This window comes from Myxine glutinosa, chromosome 10 (assembly GCF_964187855.1).
Source record: "Myxine glutinosa chromosome 10, kmMyxGlut1.1, whole genome shotgun sequence".
NCBI lineage: Eukaryota > Metazoa > Chordata > Myxini > Myxiniformes > Myxinidae > Myxine > Myxine glutinosa.
The window spans coordinates 11804751-11828219 of NC_136270.1; the positions used below are offsets into that span (position 1 = coordinate 11804751).

Sequence of the window (23469 nt, forward strand, 5' to 3'; positions counted from 1 at the left end):
ATGTCATTGGTTGGAAAAAATTCCCTCTCTAATCCTTAGTGAGAAATGGAAGGTAGTGAGAGACGTGTTTTTCCTGTCTAGTAGCGAATGACACTCTTCCCTCTCTCTCTCTCCATCTTGTCTCCCGCAACCTTTATTATGTTTTTTTATGTGTCCGTTTGTTTTTTTGTGATTAATGTTAGCTCTTACACGAGCCTCGATCTTGTATACAAAAAACCCCCAAAAACACAAACACGTTTTGTTTGTCAAAGACTTTTCTCTTCCCCGGCTCTTCCCCACCCCCTTTCTCACCCACCCGGATTTGGTGAAGACTTTTGCCCTTCCACTGCCTTTCCCCCACCCTCCCTCGGTTCATTGGGAGAAGTTCCTCATCTTGGGAATTATGATCGTGTGTGTGTGTGTGTGTGTGTGTGTGTGTGTGTGTGTGTGTGTGTGTGTGTGTGTGTGTGTGTGTGTGTGTCCAGGCCAAACCCTTTTTACCATTGGAGCTTTTGTCATCAAATTTTGAACAAACCTTTATTATGAGAATATGGAGAATATTTTATATATATATATATATATATATATATATATATATATATATATATATATATATATATATATATACATACACCAAGTCGAGGCTCGTATTAGAGCTAACATATAGAACATATAATAACAGGAGCGGGAGACAAGAGAGGGAGCGAGAGGGAAACACAACAACAGGAGGATACAGGGACATCAGGAGATCTGTGGAAGAGAGAGGGTTGGAGTGGTGTACACTGGATAAACAAGAAGGACACAACCGGGACTTTCAGGAAAGAAAACAGGGAATGTAAAGGAGGTGGGTTTGGGGTGGATTAACAGGGGTAGAAAATATAATGGTTTTGGATGGGGGAAGATAGGAGATGGTGGTGAACATCTGTTTTAAAGACCTGGAGGGAAAAGTTGGATTTAAGAGACTGTGGGAGTTTATTTCAGAGGCGAGAAAATAGAGAAATGAAAGAGTGAAGGTGAGCAGAGTCTTGGTTTTGGCAGTTTAACCATAAGAGGGTTGCTGGCAGATCTTGAGCGACCTGTAGGAATATTTGGGGGACAGAGCACAGACAGAGCAGCGGGAGCTACGCCGGAGAGGAGTCGGTAGAAGACAGAAAGACCACCAACCTGCCTGCGGTGGGTGAGTGAAAGACCCTCAGAATCAGCTTCATCGCGGGAGATTCCAATGATTCTGAAAGCTTTGGTTTCTGCAGTGCAAAATCTTATTCAGTTGTTGTTTTCATAAAGTTTTGTTTGAGTGCAAAGTGGACGTGGACTGGCATTGCATCTTCGAGTACTTTCTTGGTATGTATTGGAATGTACTAATTCCATCTATTTATCAATTACGTAATACACCAGCACACAAACACCACAAAGAACACCACACAAAAGTCCTGGTGAGGGTCTGCAATATCTGGTTTATCATTTTTCTTTCCCTCCTGTATTTGTCACTAAACTGTGCCTCTAATCCCGTCACGACTTGGCAATGAAAAAACGACTTCATAATTTATTCGAACAACGGCTTCTATTTTATCACAACAAGAAGGTTCAGACTTAACGTTTTTTTTTCTTCCAACATCGACAGTTTAAATATGCAACAAAAAATGCAGAAAATCTTGGAAAGCTGGTTGCTTTCTGCTGAACCCTCCAACTCACTGGGCGTAATCAGTTAATGGAGCATCCTGTTGGATTCTGCTGCTTCGAAAGCCACAATTAGAGCAATCTTTTTGGAAGGCTTGGCTTGGAATCTTGCCAAGTGTCACAATACATATAGTGATTGGTACATTTTAATGAAAAACATTCATAAAATGTGATGATCATCTGCTAAGAAGCAACGAAGTAGAGAGGTAATTTATTAATAAGCGTTATGAATGAGTAAGGGTTCATGCTGGCACATCTTTGCTATGACTAGGTAAACAGAACCGACTGAGATCTTAATAAACCGCTTTGTAATGGTAATACATTATCTGGCTTTGGAGCGTTATCTTGTTTTAGCTTTGCTCGATGTTCACACTCTCCATTCCTATGTGGAACTCCTTTAAAAGCCCTTCCTCACCCCCTAACCCTAAATAGATTATCTTAGCTATTGGTAATTTCCCTGACAGTTTTTGTTTAAATGTTGAAGTACAATAACTATTTAATAATATCCTGCCATGTCCAAAAAAAAAAACCCCCCAAAACCCCCAAAACAAACAAAAAGATATAGGATATATATATTGTTACGGACGCGGTTAAAGATGTTATTTTGATCGAGCGGTGGTATTACCGCGACCGAACAGTTATTCCCCGACTAATACCCGATTTGCCCCAAACTTTGGCCGGATCGCGCCACCGCTATTCAATCGGGAAAACTCTAAAGCGACCGAATACAAAGAGGAAGAAGACGTACAGAAGAGTAATTGGATTTATTATTTACACATATAAGCAGGAAGAAAGCAGTCACGTTTATTTACAGAAGATATTAGATACACAGTGCAACGCTAGCTTACCTACAGTCTTAATTAACCCAGGGACAGAACAAACAAGGACAGACTCACGCGGGAAATGATGATAGGACTGGCGGGAGATGGATGGCTGGCGGGATAGGGAAGTCCAACTGGTCCTGCAGCCGATCGACTCTTGGGCAGCCGCCGCTCCTTCGCGGCCCTGCTCCAAACTGCCGTCCAGGCCTCACGCTGCTGTGGCTGCAGTTTCGGTGGCTCCAGCTGCAGCAAATGCAGTTGCGGTGGCTCGAGCTGCAGTTCAACTCTGGACTTCTTGGTTGGACTCAACTCCTTGGACTCCCTCTCGTCTCTCTGTAAAGGCTCATCTCTCTTTGGAAACGCCCTGCCTGCAGGTTATATAGGCCCCACCCCTCAACCTTCGCGAACCTCCTCGATGTTTCTCTCCACACCCTCTCCAAGTCCAACCCCTTGTTCGTGGTTGGTTGAGTGGGGCTGACTCACTCCTCCCCTCTATGACGAGGTGGGGACCCGCCTTTCTTCCCCAACCCTGCCTCGTGGTCAATGGCGGATGAAGAGAAAACCGCCCAAAATGCAGTTGGCAAAGCGAATGGCAATTGACGAAAAGGGGGAATGGAAGTTTTGGGAGTGGGAATGAAGGGAATCTATCTCTTTCACTGGTGCAATGGAGTATTTCAATTAATGGGAGACACAGCCTTACCCTAAAACACATAATAAGATATAAGCTATCGAACAGGGGTATTCTATGATTAGCTGTGGGGTGGATGCTTTATGGACTAATTATGGGACGCCCTTTGACCTTTACACAGCTCCGGAGGCAGGAGGCGCAGAATAACCAATAATAATAATAATAAAACACACAATAAAAAAAATACAGTCCTCATATCCGCAACAATATATATATATATATATATGAGGGTTAATCAGTAAGTTAATTACTCGCACAGACCTCCCACAGATCTCCCGATGTCCCTGCTCTCAATCTTGTCTCCCGCTCCCTTTATCATATGTTTTATGTGTCAGTTTGTCTTTTTGTGATCAGTGTTTGCTCTTACACGAGCCTCGATCTTGTAAACAACAACAAAAAAATTGGCCTAACATAAAAGTAAAAAAACATTGAAGTTGTTCAATTAAACTTTTTAAAGGTGTTTTAAACTTTGTGTTCATTGTTTGGGTGTTCTTGAGAGTGTTCCAATCTGATGCAGGTTGTCTCATTATGAAGTCGGTAACCCAAGTTCAAATCCCAAAATACCACCTTTGTGTCCATGCTCTACTAATGTCCTTGAAATGAATGTGAAGGTACACTGCTATCTACTGTCTTTTCCCTGTTAGCCTTAAATGACTGTAAAAAAAAAGGAGAAAAAACCTGCAGTTTTGAAATAAAAACATTACATATGTTGCGACAATCCTGAAATGGAAGAGAAAATAATCCACAAACATAAAGAAGAGGGGAATCACTCAAACCTTTCCACCATACCGAACCGACTTTCATTTATTGTGTTCCACCTACGAAGATGTTTTGGTTGGACTCAACTGAAAGACTAATTATTTTTCAACAAATCATTCCTTCTTTCCTTTCTTGCTTCCTCAACAAAATATAAACCCTCCTCCCATTTATTCTAACAACCTGGAGAATTGTGACAGCATGAAGTGGCAGTTTGATTATGAAAAAGAGTCGGTTTTAGCCCCCAATATTAATTTATTTATTTTCCAAGATTTTTTTCTCTCGAAGTGGTAACTCTTAAATGCAACCGCATGAAGAAGAAAGTAACCACAAAGTAAATTTGCATCATGAAAAACCATACAATCTGCAATTGTATGAAGGGTTTTGGCCTATTCTGATTGTATTTATGCCGTCTCATGCCCATTGTCCACATGTGGTCACTTTGTCCAAATGTATTTGTGCTTTCTTGAAGCTCGATGTATTCAAAATTTGTTATGAGTTATTCCCATTGAGAAGAAAGGGGAAAAAATTCTTCCAATTTATTGCAATGTACACTGCTCTGATTTCCCAAGATTCCATGAATGAGAGATCAACACCAGGTGCACAGATTGTTGAAAAACATCAAATAGTTTTGGATGTCAAATTCGAAACATCTTTCCTTTATAAACTTCTTTAAGTTACTTTAGCATTTCAACTTAGGAATACGAATTGATATGCTCGCAAATTGAGGGCAACATGGAGGTAAAAGCTGTGTATTTGACCTTTCGGATGTCTCAACTTTCATGATAGGAAATGACTTTATGCATTTATGTCCAAATTGCATTTATTCCAACATGCTCTCTCGGGAGAACCTTTGCTGAATGCTTTCAAAGGAGAACCATTCACAGACGAGCTAGTGAGCAGACATCTAAATAATGTTCTATTCAGTAACCGATTACAATAAAAACAATCCAGGTCCCCACGGACAGTAGAGAGAAAGAGAAAAAGCAATGAGTCTTCTGTTCGGAGGATGTATGCAGCGAAAGATATCTGGCAGTGTTCCACGAGAGTTATAGCAATGAGTCTGATCGCTGTTACTGTCAGCAAGAAGCACAGACACAAGAGTCTGCAGATTAGCATCTTGACAAGTCCCTGCTGTGAGATTTACATCAAGATTTTTCTTAACTGGGAAGAGTACATACATCCTTATGAACACACAACAGCAGATTATAAAGAGATGGGAATGGGGTTGTCTCTGCTTCTTCTAAGTCCTAAAGGCATCATTTTGAATCCCCTAGGAAGAATCATGATGCGTCGTTTATCAAAATTTACTTATTATCTACACCATCGAAGGTGGACAGAGGTTATGTTTACACACCTGTCTGTTTGTCTGTCTGTGAGCAGGGTATCTCAAAAAGTTGTGGACGAAATTTAATAGAGGGGTCGAATTGATTAGGCTTTGATGAAGATCTGTTTGTTTTGGTGAAGATTTTTTTTGGATTCTTCACCATTGAGAGATGGGGCCAAAAACGAAATATAGCACAATGTCTCAAGAAGTTGTGGACAGATTTGGATGAAACTTGGTGGACAGGTTGGGTGTGTAACAAGGACGAATCGATTCGATTTTGGTAAAGATCCGGATACAAAACTATTGAATTTTTTGAAGTGACTTCATAATTAAGTGATCAGGTGAAAGATGATATATAGCTCAATATTTCAAAAACTTGTGGACGGGTTAAGCAACATGTTTATTCGGTATTGTCTTTCACTTGCAATAAAAGACCATTGAACCACCTTTAGAGGCCATTTTTCACTGCAGAGCAGGGGTTGGTCCTTTTTCAGGCACCGTGGTCCCCTTTTTGAAGCAATGTTTTATGGCCGGATGCCCTTCCTGCCGCCAACCCTATTGGCCACCTCTTGTGACACACAGGGAACTACCAGTGAACTGGTACTCAATTTGCCGACCTCGGAGGGATGACAGGCTGAGTCAACCCACCTGGCGTTAATTCAGCGATCGACCGGGATTTGAACACAGGATCCGAGGATCCCAAGCCGGCACCCTAACCGCTAAGCCAACACCAGGCTCCAATAAAAGACCATTAAATTGGATTATTCTATTTACCTGTGGTTATGAAAATGATGCATATGCAGAAAGGTGACAAATTTTCTTTCCTCTCCAAATGCCACACCTTTGACATATAATTTACAAAGGCAAAGGGGGACATGTTCCGAAGGTCACTAGTGCCTTACATGAGACATTTGAAAAAGACAGAACATAAACCCCAGTGTAGGACAATCCTGGATGGAAAGTATGATATATGATGTATTACAGAAGGAAAATAAGGTTTTTAATGAAGAAATATATAGTTGTCCAAATCTCTTTGTCGTTCCTTTGTCAATGACATTGTCAGATTGTTTTTCCAGCAAATTGATGCCACAGCTGGTCTTAGCCCATGGAAGATTGCTGTTGAGAAGAACCAGGTGGTAACGAAACTATTTAATTTTAAAAGAAGCTATTCTAATGCTTTCCCACCAGACACCACTTTGGTGGGCTATTATCCTCGACAATTCATGTCCAGACACCAGCTCTCCTGACCCAGGTGATGTCAATGACTTTGCACATCATACCATAAAGATCTGGTTTGCCAGATGAACTCTAGAGAATGGCTCGTCATATGTATATATATATATATATATATATATATATGGAATTCCAGCTCTGAATAGTAAGAAAGTGCACTGGCTCCTACAAATATCTGAACCCCCAAACTATTAACCCACTGGCAGAGATTTTAAAAAATGCAAATGGCATAAAGGGAAAAAATGTCTGTGACTTACAAGGCATTTGACACTGTTTGAGTTGTGGTGAATCATGTTGGGGAACCCCTGGCCCATTGTTATTCATGAAGAAAGTGCATATCTCCACCACAAGCATGATCTTCAATCTGTGTGGCCTGCCCAGAGGCCTATGAATGAATTAAACGAGTGGCATTACTGTATTTCCACAGATGCACTTCAGCTGTGATACAAAATCTGCATTGGCCAGCAAACACTCACCATGGTTATGTACACGGGTGACTCTTTGGGCCATTTGATTGAAGCACGCTTGCCTGTGGCACACAAGGTCTTCAGCTGGCAGGGTGTTAGCTCTACAACAACCAGCGATGGTACAGCAGCAAAGGCTTTATGTGACCCATCAAATCTGCAAATCTTCCAATCCGGATTTCTGCACCAAGTACATCCTGAATCCCAAACATGTTTATGACTACCTTGCTATCCAACATCTCCTGTTCCTCTTCTGCGCCTCTTTCCTCCTCTGACTGCAATCTGTCTTCTTCGAAAAGGGGTGGACTGCCATATAAGGACACAGCATCTAATATTAATTTTGCCTGGTGATACACAAAGGTTTTCTCCAACAGCTTCATGGATGAACAAGCGTGTACTAAATTTTCTTAGCTGAAGAGCAATGTATGAAATCAGGGCTGTCTCTGTAGTCATATAATTGAGGTTTCAATAGTCCGACACCCTATAGAGTCTTGCTCTCTAAACTCTCTGCCTATGGCATCCAAGGCCAACTGCACTCCAGGGTTACTAACTTCAACCACTCTCAAAGCCAAAATGTAGCCCTCAACGGAATCCTTTCTTCTCCTCTCACTGTCAAGGCCGGAGTGCACCAAGGCAGTGTTCTAGGTCCCATCGTATAATCTTCATAAATGATCTCTATGACTCTCTGGAACATCCCCTTCATCTCTTTGCTGATGACGACACAGACATGCAGCAGCCTCTTCCCTCACTTCAGAACTTGACAAAAACACAAACTAGACAAACACTTGGAATATGTCTTTCAATCCTGAGAAATCCACACACCCACTCTCTCTTTCCGAAAGGACCATACCCACAAACCCTCACATCCACTTTCTCAACAACCCTCTCAAAGAGGTTTAGTCAATCAAACTCCTAGATCTCGCTCTCAGCCATGATCTCTCTTGAGCAAACTGGTCTCATCCTTTCTTGACGGAATAAAACCCAAGAAGCTGCAAGGCAAGGCCAGGGCACCAGGCCGCGTCCCAAACGGCACAACTACGGGCAACGTTTTGTGCGGCCTCGGCCTCACCAAAGCTACCGTCTTTGGCCTGGATCTCGCTCCCGTCGAAGTCGTCGTATTCGTCATGGTTCGGAATCCCACAGAACTTGGTCCCATGCGGGTGGAACTCGGCAAAAAAGGAGTCGCCAAAGCTTGGGCATTCGTTCTCAGCATGATGGGGTCGGCAAAACCCAACAAGCCACAAGGCCAGGCCGCATCCCAAATGCATGTCGATCAGCATGACTCCGGACACCACATGTGCGGCCCTCGGCCTCACAAAAGCTGCCGTGCTCTGCTTGGTTCCCACTCCCATTGAAGTTGTTGTATTCAACGAGGTGCTCGATCCCACAAACCTCAGTCTCTCCCGTCCTGAACTGGCGGAACTTTGCAAGAGGGTGGTCGCCAAAGTTCAGGCCTTTTCTCCCAGCAGCATGGAGTCAACATATGCCAAGCTGCAGGGCCAGGCCATGTCACAAACGCATATCAAACAGTGTGATACCGAGCACCTTGTGTATGGTCCTCGCTCCCATCGAAGTTACCATTTTCAGCTTGGTCTCCACTGCCTTCAAAACTGTTGTATTTGACGCAGCCTTCAGTCCTTTCTGTCCAGGTGAGAGGGAGGTAGCAAAGCATGTCGCCCCCCCACAACACCCTAAAACAACCACCTTCTTCGCCATCATCATGTGTATATGTGTGTGTGTCATTGGTTGTTATCCCCATATGTGGGTTTCAGAAGGTGGAACCGAGCCCACCCTCAAAGTATCCACCTTAGTGTATGCTTGTGTGTATATGTGTATATGTACAGTCACGTGAAAAAGTAAGTGCACCCCATGTAAAGTTTTGACTTTTTCAACATATTTCAACATACAGCGATTTGATCTTCATTTCAACAATATTGGGAGATAAAGGTAATATAATATAACAAATATCATGAAACATTTACATTTTGTAGTCCATTGTACAATTTAAATAAACATAAATGCAAATTTTGCATGTGGAAAAAGTAAGTACACCCTTGGCTCTAATAGGTGGTATTGCCCCCTTTGGCAGAAACAACCTCAAGTAGGCGTTTCTTATAACTGTCTACCAGTCTCTGACATCGACTGGGAGAAATTTTTGCCCACTCCTCCATGCGGAATTCTTTCAGCTGTGCGATGTTTGAGGGGTTTCTTACATGCACAGCTCGTTTCAAATCCCCCCACAACATCTCGATGGGATTTAGATCTGGGCTTTGACTTGGCCATTCCAGAACCCTCCATTTCTTTCTTTTCAGCCATTCCTTGGTGGATTTACTGGTATGTTTAGGGTCATTGTCATGTTGCAAGGTCCACCTTCGATTGAGCTTCAACTTCTGACAGATGGCCTCACGTTATCCTCAAGCACCCTCTGGTACAATGAAGAATTCATCGTGGATTCCATGATGGTGAGCTGCCCAGGCCCTGATGCAGCAAAGCTGCCCCAAACCATAATATTTCCACCACCATGCTTTACAGTTGGTATCAGGTTCTTGTGGTCAAATGCTGTCTTTGATTTTCACGAAACATGTCTTCTGGTACTGTGGTCAAATAGCTCTACCTTTGACTCATCTGTCCAGAGCACATTGTTCCAGAAGTGCTGGTCTTTGCCTAGGTGTTCATTGGCAAACTTTAGTCTTGCCCTGATGGTCTTTCTGGACAGCAAAGGTTTCCTCCTGGCACACCTCCCATGTGGATCAAATTTGTGCAGCCTCTTTCTAATGGTAGACTCGTGCACTTTGAGATCAACAGTGGCAAGAGCTACCTGTAGGTCCCGTGATGACATTCTGGGGTTCTTAGAGACTTCTTTCAGCATCTTGCGGTCTGCTCTCGGGCTGAACTTGCTGGGGCGGCCTGGCCTGAACAAGTTGGCAGTTGTTTGGAATCTTCTCCACTTGTAGATGATCTTCCGGACAGTCAAATGATTTATTTCAAATTGTTTGGAGATCTTTTTAAATCCCTTCCCAGACTCGTAGGCATCTATAACCTTCTTCCTGAAGGCCTCAGAGAGCTCTTTTGATCTCGGCATGGTGACGCCGCACACTTCAACAACAAAGAGCAAACCAAACTAAATGTCTGAGGTTTAAATAAGAAAGGTTCCTCCAAGATCCTCTCTAACGATGTTTTAATCATTTGCACCTGAGCTGGTGCACCTGATTCTAATTTTAGGTATTTGAAGTAGTGATAAATGTAGGGGTGTACTTACTTTTTCCACATGCGAAATTTGCATTTATGTTTATTTAAATTATACAATGGACTACAAAATGTAAATGTTTCATGATATTTGTTATATTATATCACTTTTATCTATCAATATTGTTGAAATGAAGATCAAATAGCTGTATGTTGAAATATGTTGAAAAAGTCAAAACTTTACATGGGGCGTACTTACTTTTTCACGTGACTGTATATACATATATAAATATGTGTGTGTGTGGGGGTATGTACGTGTGTACATATATGTGTGTGCATGCAAGTTGCTGTTGTTGGCTGCTATCTCCACACATGGATGGGTTTCACGAGATGGAATGGAGGTCTACCAGGTCTCAAAGTAGCCACCACCTCCAAAGTATCCACCTACGTGTGTGTGTGTGTGTGTGTGTGTGTGTATGTGTGTGTGTCGGTGTACATGTGTGTATGTAAGTGTGCATACATGTGTGTGTGTGTGTGTGTGTGTGTGTGTGTGTGTGTGTGTTAACTGTTTTATATTTCACCGGTCAAATTCATACATTGAAACAATCAACATGTACTATTATTGCAAATGGATGAAGGGATGGACAGGGAACAACCATTATTTCATGCGATAATTATTGTGACCATCCTTACCTTGTTTACATACATTTTGGCATACCATCCCTACATCCTTTTGCATTTTAAAATGTTTTTTTTAATACCCGTATATCTCACCAAACAAGAAAATCTCAGCGAGAATCGAGGAAACAACATATGGCCTGGAAAAGACTATTCCATTAGCTGGTGGCCGGTGCATTGTGAAGGGAGGCACAAAAGGGCCGGACCAGAACAAAGAAGAACAGAGATAAAGAGAAATGACCATGAGGTAAAGGTCACACCACGGAGACAAAGAGATTATCTCAATCACACAGCACCCAAGCCCCACAGGAATTACATGCCTTTCTGTCACATTCTGTGATGCTATTCCACTTCAGAGTGACAAGAAAATTAAGGTGCATGCGGAGCTGTTGACAAATTGCATGTAGGAAGTGTAGCCCTGCAGGCTAGACCTGCTCATGGATTATATCTCCCTATCACAATCTCTTTTCACCTTCAGTGCATTTCCCCACCCATCGCTCCCACCCTCCCACCCCCTCCATCCCACCCTCTCGATTCTTTCCACTTCTTCATCGACATCAAGTTTTAACGCGTAAAATAACCTGTGAGTTGGAGAATCATCTTGGGACTAGGACTGGAAAATTTGCCTGCAATAATGGCCTAAAACAACTCTAAACTGAAGACGTTGATCATGATGAAGTCCACAAAACTTTCTCCAACCCCATATCACATTGCAGATGGAGTTTAAGGGTGGATACATTTCCTATCATTTCACTCTGACAGTTACTTTTTGCGGAAGTCCTTTATGTGTGAGCAGGCAGTAGTTTGGACACAGAGAACAATATATCTTGTTAGCATTATGTGCTGTCAGCTCTTCATGGTTAAATATATTGCATTGAAGTTATGCTTGATGAACAACAGATAAACTTGAGACTTTTTCTTGTCATTGAGAAGATTGCTTTGATGTGTTTGATCTGTCCTGAAGCACTACTGAAGATGGCCGGAAGATATCCCAGGAGACAAAACAGCTCACCACACCAGTAAAAACGTGATAGGATGTAACCTACCACAAAAACTGAATACCTTGCATAATATTGAAGTAACTTTACCTTGTCTTTGTAAAATACCTATTACTAGATTGATTTTGATATTCATAATTTCAACAAGACCGAAAGTTTAACAGTGGCGCAGCCGGGCTTGTCTGATACTTCAGTTGAAGAGGATAGTATGACCTGGGTGGACATACCAGTTAGTAAATAATGTAAGTATTAAATTATTTTTAAGTACTCCAAGTCTCTAAGCCATTTGTCACCACGGAAGTGAAGAGATTGCATTGAGACACTGGTTTATTCAATATGTTTCAAGTCAACAAAGAACCAACCATACACCACTCCAATCCAGTAATTTTGCAGTTACAACAAAGGGATTGTAGTGTTATGATTGTATTTACTATATTATTATTATTATTATTAATATGATTATTACGAAGACGATGTTACTGGATTAAATAAACTGAGGCTAATTCCTTACTCCTGCAATAATTAGTGCACCACTTCTCCTTGAGTCACCCATGAACCATACACCGCTTCAATACAGTAACTTTGCCGTCACGACAAAGGGATTGTAGTGTTATTGTTGGAACCCATCTGTGGATCGGTCCCATCGGCCGATGGGTCTGACCCGTTTGCGGATCCGCAGATGGGCGACCCCTCTGTGGATCCGCAAACGGGTCAGACCCATCGCTGAGGGCCTCATAGAATCACATAGGGCCTCATAGAATCACACTGAGGGCCTCATAGAATCACATAATGCGTTATTGTGTTTATATAATTGACAATGCCCCGATTACGAAGCCACACCTTCATCTTTAGCTTTGGGGTGATTAAGGCATGCCAGGAATTGCTATATAAACAATGGAGAGCTGAGTCTGCCAGTGCCACCAGCGAAGTAGACCAGCGTTTTTAAATGGAGCGACATTATCTTATTTTTATCTTATCGACAAACGGTTATCGACAAACCACATGTCACGGACTGCTTTATAAACATTTATGACATCAATTGCTTATTTTTAGGTTCAAATAAACATACTCATCCACCATTGATGCATACACATTCCTTCAAGGTGAACAACACATCCGCAGATGGCGCAGACCCATCGGCCGATGGGTCTGCATTGTCATTTCTCATGCATCCACAGATGGGTCGCCCATCTGCGGATCCGCAAACGGGTCAGACCCATCGGCCGATGGGACCGATCCACAGATGGGTTCCAACATTATGATTGTATTTACTATATTATTATTATTAATATGATTATTACAAAGACGATGTTACTGTATTAAATAAACCGAGGCTAATTCCATACTCCTGCAATAATTAGTAAACCGCTTCTCCTTGAGTAATCCATGAACCATACACTGCTTCAATACAGTAACTTTGCAGTCACGACAAAGGGATTGTAGTGTTATGATTGTATTTACTGTTGTGGAAAACCAATCAGGTCCACACAACTTTAGTCCAACGGGTGGTTTAATTCCATTTAGATCATAACATCATCCTGTAATGCAGGAAATACAATAAGTATATGATGTGACATCACATGGGACCATTCATAACATTCAATGCAAGCAAGCTGGATATTCTATGCTGGCGTACCGTTAGCGAGTCTACCAGATGTAACGTGTCACAGGAGAAGTCTCGGAGCACCGTCCGCAGCAGCGGGTCTTATAGTCACGCCCCTAGCGGTGTCAACGAGCAGCGAGCATCACCCCGGGTTCAGTACGAATACGATTTCACTACATTCTCCCCCCCGTCAGAAATATACGGCAGTGCGGCGAGAAGCGAGTGAGCGTCAGCACGAACAGGGTGCGGAACATCAGTCGACCCAACCGTATCGGGCCAGGCGGCGAATTTCTCTGCCAGCACGTGTCCGAAATTCCCCGGGTACGGCATCACGTATCCCTGTGTCCCTGGCGTCAGAGGCGCCATCAGGGTCGGGTGACGAAGGGGGTAACTCCAAGTCGTCGGGCCCAGGTAGACTCGGCGAGGGGAGGGTCGGTAGACTTTCGGCGATGGGAGCGTCGGGAGAGGCCATAGTCTCATAGATGGGTTCGATCGGTTCGTCCGATTCCCTACTCAGGTCGGCGACCCCGCAAGGGGCAAGGTGACGGACGGAGACAGTAGTCTCACGGCCATCAGTCGTCATCACACGAGCATGCTCAGGATTAGCCTGGAGAATCTGCACTTTGTCCACTAAGGGGTCGTACTTGCTCGCGCGAACCGCCCGTTTAAGGTAGGCCGGCCCGGGCCCAGCGAGCCAACTGGGCAAAGACCGTATACACCCCGAGCTCCTGGGGTGGTGGAAAAGTCGCTCGTGGGGAGTTTGGTTGGTTGCCGTACTCAGGAGAGCCCTGATCGAGTTCAACGCCGCAGGTAGCGACCAAGCCCATTTATCGAGGCCCCGGCCGAGGGTCCGGAGGTTGAGCATGACGGCCCTCCAGGTAATCCCGTTGAAGCGTTCGATCTGCCCATTAGCCTGGGGTCTGTACGGCGTGGTGTAACTAGAAGCAATGTTATTTTGGAGCAGATAGCCGCGCACCTCCTGAGACAAGAAGACCGCACCCCGGTCGGTATGGACATAGGCCGGGTAACCGAACATTGAGAACAAGTTCTGTAAGCATCGCATCACCGTAGCAGCAGTCATGTCCGCGCACGTATAAGCAAAGGGGAATCGCGAGTACTCATCGACGATAGTGAGCAGATAGCGAGAGCCGCTCGACACCGGCAATGGGCCCTTGAAATCCATCGCCAAGCGTTCCCACGGTCGCGTAGCCTTAACCAGAGTCCCCATGGGAGGGTTATAGAAACGCGGTTTGATTTCCGCGCAGATAGCACAGTCGCGACAGATACGGCGGATATCGTCAATCGAGTATGGGAGATTGCCACACCGCACAAAATGAGCAAAACGCGTTACGCCGGGATGGCCCGCGGTGGCATGCAGCACCCGTAGGCCCTCCAAAGAGGTGATACCCGCGCATGTAGCCGGTCGTGATAAGGCATCGGCGGCCCGGTTATCCTTCCCCGGGCGATATTTGATGGTGTAACAGAAGTCGGCGAGTTCGATACGCCAGCGAGTGATTTTCTCATTCTTAATGCGCTGGGCGTGTAAGGTGTCGTACATGAACGCAACGCTTTGCTGGTCCGTGATGATTTGGAAGCTCCGCCCGAGTAAGTACGGGCGCCATCGCCGAATAGACTCGACGATCGCATACGCTTCCTTTTCAACGGACGAGTGTCTCCGCTCAGCGGTGGTAAGAGTCCGTGAAAAGAAAGCCACGGGACGCCCCCCTTGGGAGAGGGTCGCCGCGATGGCCTGATCCGAGGCATCACTTTCGAGGACGAAAGAGCCGCTCTCGTCGATTGTCGCCACGGCGGCTCGGGCGATGTCGGCCTTAAGGCCATCAAAGGCCGCCAATGCGGCCGGACTCAGTGGGAAGGTGTCGCAGGCCACGAGGGGGCGAAGTTTCGCGGAGAAACTTTGCACCCATTTGGAGTAATGGGCGAACAGCCCAAGGACAGCGCTTCAGGGACGCCCGATCACAGGGAGGGGCCATGTCGAGCAAAGGTCGCAGACGCTCCTTATTCTGAGCGACAGAGCCATGGGTCACGGTGTACCCCAGAAGATCTATCGTGCGTAGGGAGTATTTGCACTTATCCTCGTTCATAGTTAAGTGATACCTCTGCGCGACCTCAAGGAAGCGCTTCAGATTAGCATCATGGTGCCCTTGGTCATATCCACAAACCGTAAGATTATCGAGGTAGACGAAAACATCGGTTAAGTGCTCCCGCGCAATGAGGTCATCCATGGCCCTCTGGAAACAAGTGACCCCGTTCGTTACCCCAAAAGGCAATCGCGTAAATTGGTACAACCGCTGCCCCGACTCAAATGCGGTATAGATACGATCCGCCCTAGAGATAGGGATCTGGTGGTACGCACTACGGAGATCGAGAGTGCTATAGACCGAATACTGGGACACCTGTTGCACCAGCGCGTCCATCCCCGGAAGGGGGTAGGCATCCAGCTGTGTAAAGCGGTTAATCGTTTGGGAATAGTCGATTACCATGCGTCTGCGATGGGCCTCGCCGCGCACCACCAGGTCCTGGGCGCGCCACGGCGACCTACTAGGTTCTATGATGCCGTCTTTCAAGAGCTGAGCCGTTTCGTCCGCAATGAATTGCATGTCTGCGCGAGAGTAGCGCCGTGATTTCACCGCGACAGGGGTGCAGTCGGAGGTTAGATTGGGGAACAGCCAAAGCGGCTGGACGTCCATTTGCGCTAGGGCGCACACCGCAAGCGCGTCGTCCGCCCCCACAACAAGCGTGTCAGGCCCACCAAACTCCATTACCAGACGTCCATGCAGCTTAAGAAAATCGTGTCCTAACAGAATATCAGCACATAATGCAGGTAAAACCATAAGGTGTACATCAGGGAAAACCCGTCCCTTTAGCACGAGTTTCAATCGGCATTCCCCCTTCGTGCTGAGTCGAAGCCCCTAGGAAGCCATGAAGATCCGTCTCGTAGACCTCCAGATCCGCCATCCATGCCTGAGCACAAGTCGCTGGTCGATAAAACTATCCGTAGACCCTGTATCCACCAAGGCCCGAACACAATGGCCTTCGACCATGAGGGGAATAAGGGCTTGAGCCTGGCCAGACGAGGCTGCTGGGAGTGGGACTGAGCCACCCCGAATGGGTCGGACAAGCCTCGCGGGTGGATCCTATGCCAGCAGCAGTTTTGCGGTCGTGGCCGGAGTCTGCGTTGACCATGGGGAATCCATTAACGCCATCAGAGGGCTTTCCCAAGCATTCCGGTGTTTCGCGATTCAAAATCTGATAATTCTGACGGGAAAAGGCCTCCGTAGTATTTGAAATCGCCTTTTGACACTTTTGGCAGAAAAAGGCCTCCGTAGTATTCGAAATCGCCTTTTGACACTTTTGGCAGAAAAAGGCCTCCGTAGTATTCGAAATCGCCTTTTCCGGGGTGAGGGCCACCGTTAGCTCGTGGACGACACGAGGAGAACGTTCCGCTGGGGCTTGGCGAGGCTTCAAAGCCCCTTGCGTGGCCCGGAGTTTGGTCAAGGACACGTACTTCGTGCCCGATTGAGGATGAGACTGTGGTGGCTGTCCGGTGACGCCCTCCAAGGACGTCTGAGCGCCCAGGGGCCCGCAGAGAGGGGCCCTCCCCTTCGAAGTCGGGTAAGGCGCCGGGTTTCGGGCTCCGCTCGCAGGCTCCGCAATGAGCCCATTCAAGGTCGCCGCGCCCGCGCGCCCGCGACCGCGCGATTCAATGAGCCGCGAGCCGCGTGCCGTTTTCCTGCACACTTTTGCGTAATGTCCTTTTTGCGAGCACAAATGGCATATAGCGTCTCGTGCCGGACACACGGGCCGGGCATGGCGTGGCCCCCCACAGAAAAAGCATGCGGCCCCGCGTAAGGCCTTGGGTCTGGTCGTAACGGCAGCCGTCAGGACTGGGTCATCCTCCGGAGCATCCCGGAGTTCCACGAGCAGGTCCGCGTCCTCGGCGGTAGCACTCTCCGGCCGGGCGTGTAGTGTAGTGCCCGCCAAGAGGCGCGTGCGATCATAGGTGTTCGATTGCATCCGCGCTTCGGTGTATACTTTCCCTTGCTCGAGTGCCGTAGCGAAGGTCAGGTCGGTCTTCTCTAAGAGCTTGAGCCTTAGTTCCTGGGAGGAGACCCCTGCAATGAAGGCATCTAAAAGAAGATCATCCTGAGCCTGCGCGGGAGTCCTGGCTCCCTGGTGCTGTCCAGCAAGAGCTGCCGGAGCTCCTGGGCGTAGTGGTCCATCGCCTCGTTGGGTTGCTGACGTCGCGTTTGCAGCAAATATCGTGCATACACCGGGCTTTTTTCCTTCATGTACAGCCGTTTGAGCTCCGCGATCGAGAGGTCATACGTCGCGCATTGAGCGATGGAATTGTACACCCGGTAGTCGATTTTTGAATGAAGTGTTGCTAGCTTCGCGGCAGCCGTCGGCGCGGTCTCAGGCTCATCGAAATGATTCTCCAATGTTCTGAGCCAGTGCTTCAGTTGCAAGCCACCATCCGGGGCTTGCGGGTCGGCGCAGAATACGGCAACCGCCAGCGTCTTGTTGCCAGCCATGTCGGTAGATATAAATGGAATTAAGTGTTGTGGAAAACCAATCAGGTCCACACAACTTTAGTCCAACGGGTGGTTTAATTCCATTTAGATCATAACATCATCCTGTAATGCAGGAAATACAATAAGTATACGATGTGACATCACATGGGACCATTCATAACATTCAATGCAAGCAAGCTGGATATTCTATGCTGGCGTACCGTTAGCGAGTCTACCAGATGTAACGTGTCACAGGAGAAGTCTCGGAGCACCGTCCGCAGCAGCGGGTCTTATAGTCACGCCCCTAGCGGTGTCAACGATCAGCGAGCATCACCCCGGGTTCAGTACGAATACGATTTCACTACATTTACTATATTATTATTATTAATATGATTATTACAAAGACGATGTTACTGTATTAAATAAACCGAGGCTAATTCCATACTCCCGCAATAATTAGTACACCGCTTCTCATCGAGTCATCCATGAACCATACACCGCTTCAATACAGGAACTTTGCAGTCACGACAAAGGGGTTGTAGTGTTATGATTGTATTTACTGTATTATTATTATTAATATGATTATTACAAAGACGATGTTACTGTATTAAATAAACCGAGGCTAATTCCATACTCCCGCAATAATTAGTACGCCGCTTCTCATCGAGTCATCCATGAACCATACACCGCTTCAATACAGTAAATTTGCAGTCACAACAAAGGGATTGTAGTGTTATGATTGTATTTACTATATTATTATTATTATTATTATTAATATGATTATTACGAAGACGATGTTACTGTATGAAATGAACTGAGGCTAATTCCTTACTCCTGCAATAATTAGTACACCGCTTCTCCTTGAGTCATCCATGAACCATACACCGCTTCAATACAGTAACTTTGCAGTCACAAAAAAGGGATTGTAGTGTTATGATTGTATTTACTATATTATTATTATTATTATTATTATTATTAATAATATGATTATTACGAAGACGATGTTACTGTATTAAATAAACTGAGGCTAATTCCTTACTCCTGGAATAATTAGTACACCGCTTCTCCTTGAGTCATCCATGAACCATACACCACTTCACTACAGTAACTTTGCAGTCACGACAAAGGGATTGTAGTGTCATGATTGTATTTACTATATTATTATTATTAATGCTATTTTTATTATTACGATACGATACTACTGTATTAAGAAACCTGGGCTAATTTGTCCGAAGTGGCCTAAAGTTGAGGCATGCAGGCATGGAGCCGAAGGCCTATACGTACCGTATTGTTGGAAGAGACGTAACGCCGATGCTTTCGATATTTGATGGTCATTCTAACAATGGGTTTGTTTGTGTATCACACTGAATGAAAAACGTCAAGGTAGAGCTTGGCAACTGTGATATATGACAGGTTCGACCATATGTTCGGCCTGAACGGCATATAAATCAAAATGGCGGTGTGTGAAGTCAGCCATCCTACCGCTGTAATGACATCACATAACCCCTGTCATGTAACCAGATCCTCAGCTCTGATTGATGTACGTTTGTGAGGGACATACGTACATACAGACAGACAAACACTGTTCTAGATGGCTTTGCCTTTGCCCTACGCCATCAAAACGAAACTTCCTCCATCTCTATTTCACATATCTGATTACGAATGAAGACAAAGCACCCCCAAAAGCAACAACAGTAGATCTGTGCCTGGCATATATGGTGGAGAGATAGCACACTTACCTTTGAGTTTCTTGTCTGGGTTAGATTCCCGACATAGCGGTAAACTGTCAGATTTCATTGCTTTACAAAGTACTCCATCTCTCAGGTGGATGTTTAGCTGGGTATCCCATCTGCTGCTAACAGTTGATGGATGTCAAAGGTCTGATGGTATCTTTCACAAAAGACCAGGTGAGTTGCTGCTCTCACCCTCAATGAAGTACACATTCCTGCCTAAATCAGCCAGAATCAACTCAGTGTTGGTTTGCCAGGTTGTGAAAATATGTTGGCCTTCCTCCATGGCCGACCACTGACCTCTGTTGAGATGAGTCGTTTTTTGTTCAAAAGGTTTTAAAAAACATTCATCACAAAGGTAAGGAAGTATATGTACTTTGGCACGAAGGTAAAAGAACACAGGTGAAACAGAGTTTGTTAAAATAATACACATGCAAATAAATGCTTGTCAACTTAATACAGTGTGTGCTCTTTGCCGGAAGGCCAAAGCTCGTGGTCATACAAAAACACATACATCTAGCCCAACACACAAACAGCAGGGTCGAGGGACAAAAGAGAAGGAGACTTCAATGAGTGACAAAATAGAATGAGGGACAAAATGCAAAGGGAGAACAAAGGTGGCTAACATAATGGATACAGCCACAAACTCTCAATCAGATAAATGGAAGGAAAAACTGGAAATCTGGAAAAAGGTGAGCTTGAGCAGGGTTAATGGTAGTAGTAAATGTCATGGTTATGGATGGAGGTTGACCTGAGATGGTGGTGAGCAGCTGTCTTGAAGACCTGTAGGGAAGACTGAGATTGAAGAAAATGAGGAAGTCCGTTCCACAGGCGTGAAAAAAGAGAGGAACAAATGAGTGGAGGTGTGCAGTGAGTCTGGAATTTAGGAGTTTTACCAGAAGGGGGTTACTGGCAGACAACGTGTGCCTTGCAGAAAGCTGGGGGTGGGAGGAGGGGATAGAGCATGGAAAGGGCAGAGGGTGCCAGACAAGAAAGGAGGTGGTAGAAGACAGAGACCACCGACCTGTCTCCGATGTGAAAGTGACATAGCTAAGACCATGCATTTCAGCCATAAGGCCATAGTAGACATTCCAACAGAGCTTGTGAAACCAATTTACACATGCACTTCGGACTGAAGGCCAAAGCACATAGTCGTGCAAACACATACATCCTACCATATATGGAGAGCTTGCCCACTGTGATATTGGTGTCCGCTGGGAAACAAGGAAATGAACATGTGACTGCAGGCCTTCCATTTCAATTTTCTGCCAGAATGCATGGTTATTCCATGGTGTTGGGCTAGCGGCTAGGGTGCCGGCTTAGGATTCCTAGGATCCTGGGTTCGAATCCCGGTCGATCGCTGAATTAACGCCAGGGGGGTTGACTCAGCCTGGTTCATCCTTCCGAGGTCGGCTAATTGAGTACCAGTTCACTGGTAATTCCCTGCTTGTACGTAAAAGGCGACAAAAAGGGTTGGCGTCAGGAAGGGCATCCGGCCGTAAAACATTGCTTCAAAAAGGGGACCAAAAAAAAACAACAACAACCACGGTCCCCGAAAAAGGCCAACCCCCGCTTTGCGGGGAAAAATGGCCTCTAAATGTGGTTATTATATATATATATTATTAATGCATGGTTATTCCAATAACTTTATCAGTTGGGACTTATGAGTCCACCTTTTTCTTAAAAAGTAAAAGAAATAAAACATTACTATCATAATTACTTGGATGCCTTATGCGATAATTGTCTGGAGTCACTAAAGAGCAGACGTGAATAACTCTGCCATGCTTTTGTAGGACTGCTGCCAAATTCCAAGCTTCACCATTTGCTACCCACAGACAGATCCCATAGTGGCTACCAATTACGGAACTCAAAACAATTAAATGAATTAAGATATAAAACGACGAGCTTCAAGAACAGCCAAATGTCATATCTTATCCACATAATGAAGGGACCCGAGTGACTGTTAAATTTTGAACTCTGATTTCATGTATCTGTTTGAATAAAGGTGCAACTTATCTCTTTACCTTGTTTTAATATGCTATTGTTGCTCTCTTCTTGCAATTTTGCTCTTGTATTTCTATGTTTTATTTGTAAAATTAATGTTTGTAAAGTTTACCTTAATTCGGCATTTGGCCACCATGGAAGTTGTTAAAAATAAACCTTTACTAATTATTATTATTACCTCAAAGGGAAGGATGTATATTTCGGCCTTCGGGATAAAGTGCGCAGTCCAACAAAGCTTATCAAACTCATATACACATGCACTTCGGCCTGAAGGCCAAAGCACCTGTTCAAATAAACACATACACCCCAACCCACTGGGCCAGAACGTCCAACGGAACAGGAAAGGTGACATCCATCGACTGTACATGGATGATTTGAAGCTCTTCACACCAAATGACAAAGAATTGGCAGAACAACTAAAACTAGTAAAACCCAGAGGACATTCAAATGGAATTTGGCCTCGATAAAGTGTGCCAAGTGCACATTCATAGCAGGTAAACCAACAAAAACGGACAACATGATTATCGAATCGACACCAATACAGGAGCTCGAAAACGAAGTATCATAAAAATATCTCAGAGTACAATAGGGCAACAAAATATGTCACGAACAAATAAGCAAAACAACTGCCAACGAATACGTATATAATATAAAACGTTTTTTCTGCTTTTCCCAGTATGTAGTACGTGAGATGAAAATTGAGCATAAAGTCTTCAAAGTTCCTGGTGCATCTTGAAAATAGTGCTGATGTAGGAGTGTATATAGATGTGACATTTTGATTACACTGTTAAATAAATAAGATGTTTAGAATTTATTTATATATTACAGAATGAAACTAGAACGGCACTTGTTAGTGCGCAAACCTCCGCCAGGCTGGACAGTTTACGTTTTGTATTCCACTGATAGGCCGGATCTGGATTCAGACCTGAAAACAAAATGGAATCTGCTTGTTCTTGTCACCTAACCAACCTGTCCACCAAGTTTCATCCGAATCCATACATAACGTTTTGAGATATCATGCGATATATCCTTTTTGGCCTATCTCTCAATGGTGAAGAATCACATAAAATAATTCTAGTTTCCGGATCGGGATCTTCACCAAAATCTAATAATTTCGTTCTTGTCCCACACCCAACCTCTCCACCAATTTTTGATCCAAATCCATTCACAACTTTTGAAATATCCTGTTCACAAACGGACAGACAGACAGGAGTGTAAACATCAATTCCGTCCACCCTTGGTGGCAGAGGAAATAATACTCCTTTAAAATAAATCTATATAATAATAGCGTAAGGACTCGACTTTGTTATCCCTTTTACGCCGCACCCAGTGACCCGATGCCCACGGCACTAATGGATTTACGATCTACGAACCGCGCTCTTTGTTTATCACATACAGCCATACTCGAAAAATCTGAATTAGCCGACATTGGGGCCCAAAAGCATCCGATTAACTGCCGATACAACGCCATCTTACGACGCCATCGTATTGGCGTCTGCTGGGCGAAGGTGAAGCAAGCCGTCCGCTGATTGGACAGGCGAAGGCGAAAGCAAGCCGTCCACTGAGTGGACAATCCAGAGCATGCATTTGTGCCGGTGTCGGCGATCGTTGTTCATACACGCACTCTTCATTCTCATCTTTCTTCCTAACTCTTACTCGGACAAGCAAATCCCCTATGCCATCCATAATGGTACACTCTATCCATACACCACATCCTCCCTTCCGTGGATGTTCCACGGGTTTCGGCTAATACTTTTTTAAATAGACTTAACTCACTTTTCTTTTTTACACAC

General features: G+C 44.9%; 1 long non-coding RNA gene across 1 annotated transcript in view; it reads right to left on the reverse strand.

Annotated features, from left to right (window-relative positions):
* The window catches only part of LOC144893986 (uncharacterized), a 51589-nt gene extending 31715 nt beyond the window's left edge, over nt 1-19874 (reverse strand). The window contains exon 1 of the long non-coding RNA XR_013624664.1: nt 19682-19874. This is a non-coding gene — a long non-coding RNA (uncharacterized LOC144893986). The remainder of the gene's footprint in view (nt 1-19681) is intronic.
* Nucleotides 19875-23469: the final 3595 nt, after the last annotated feature.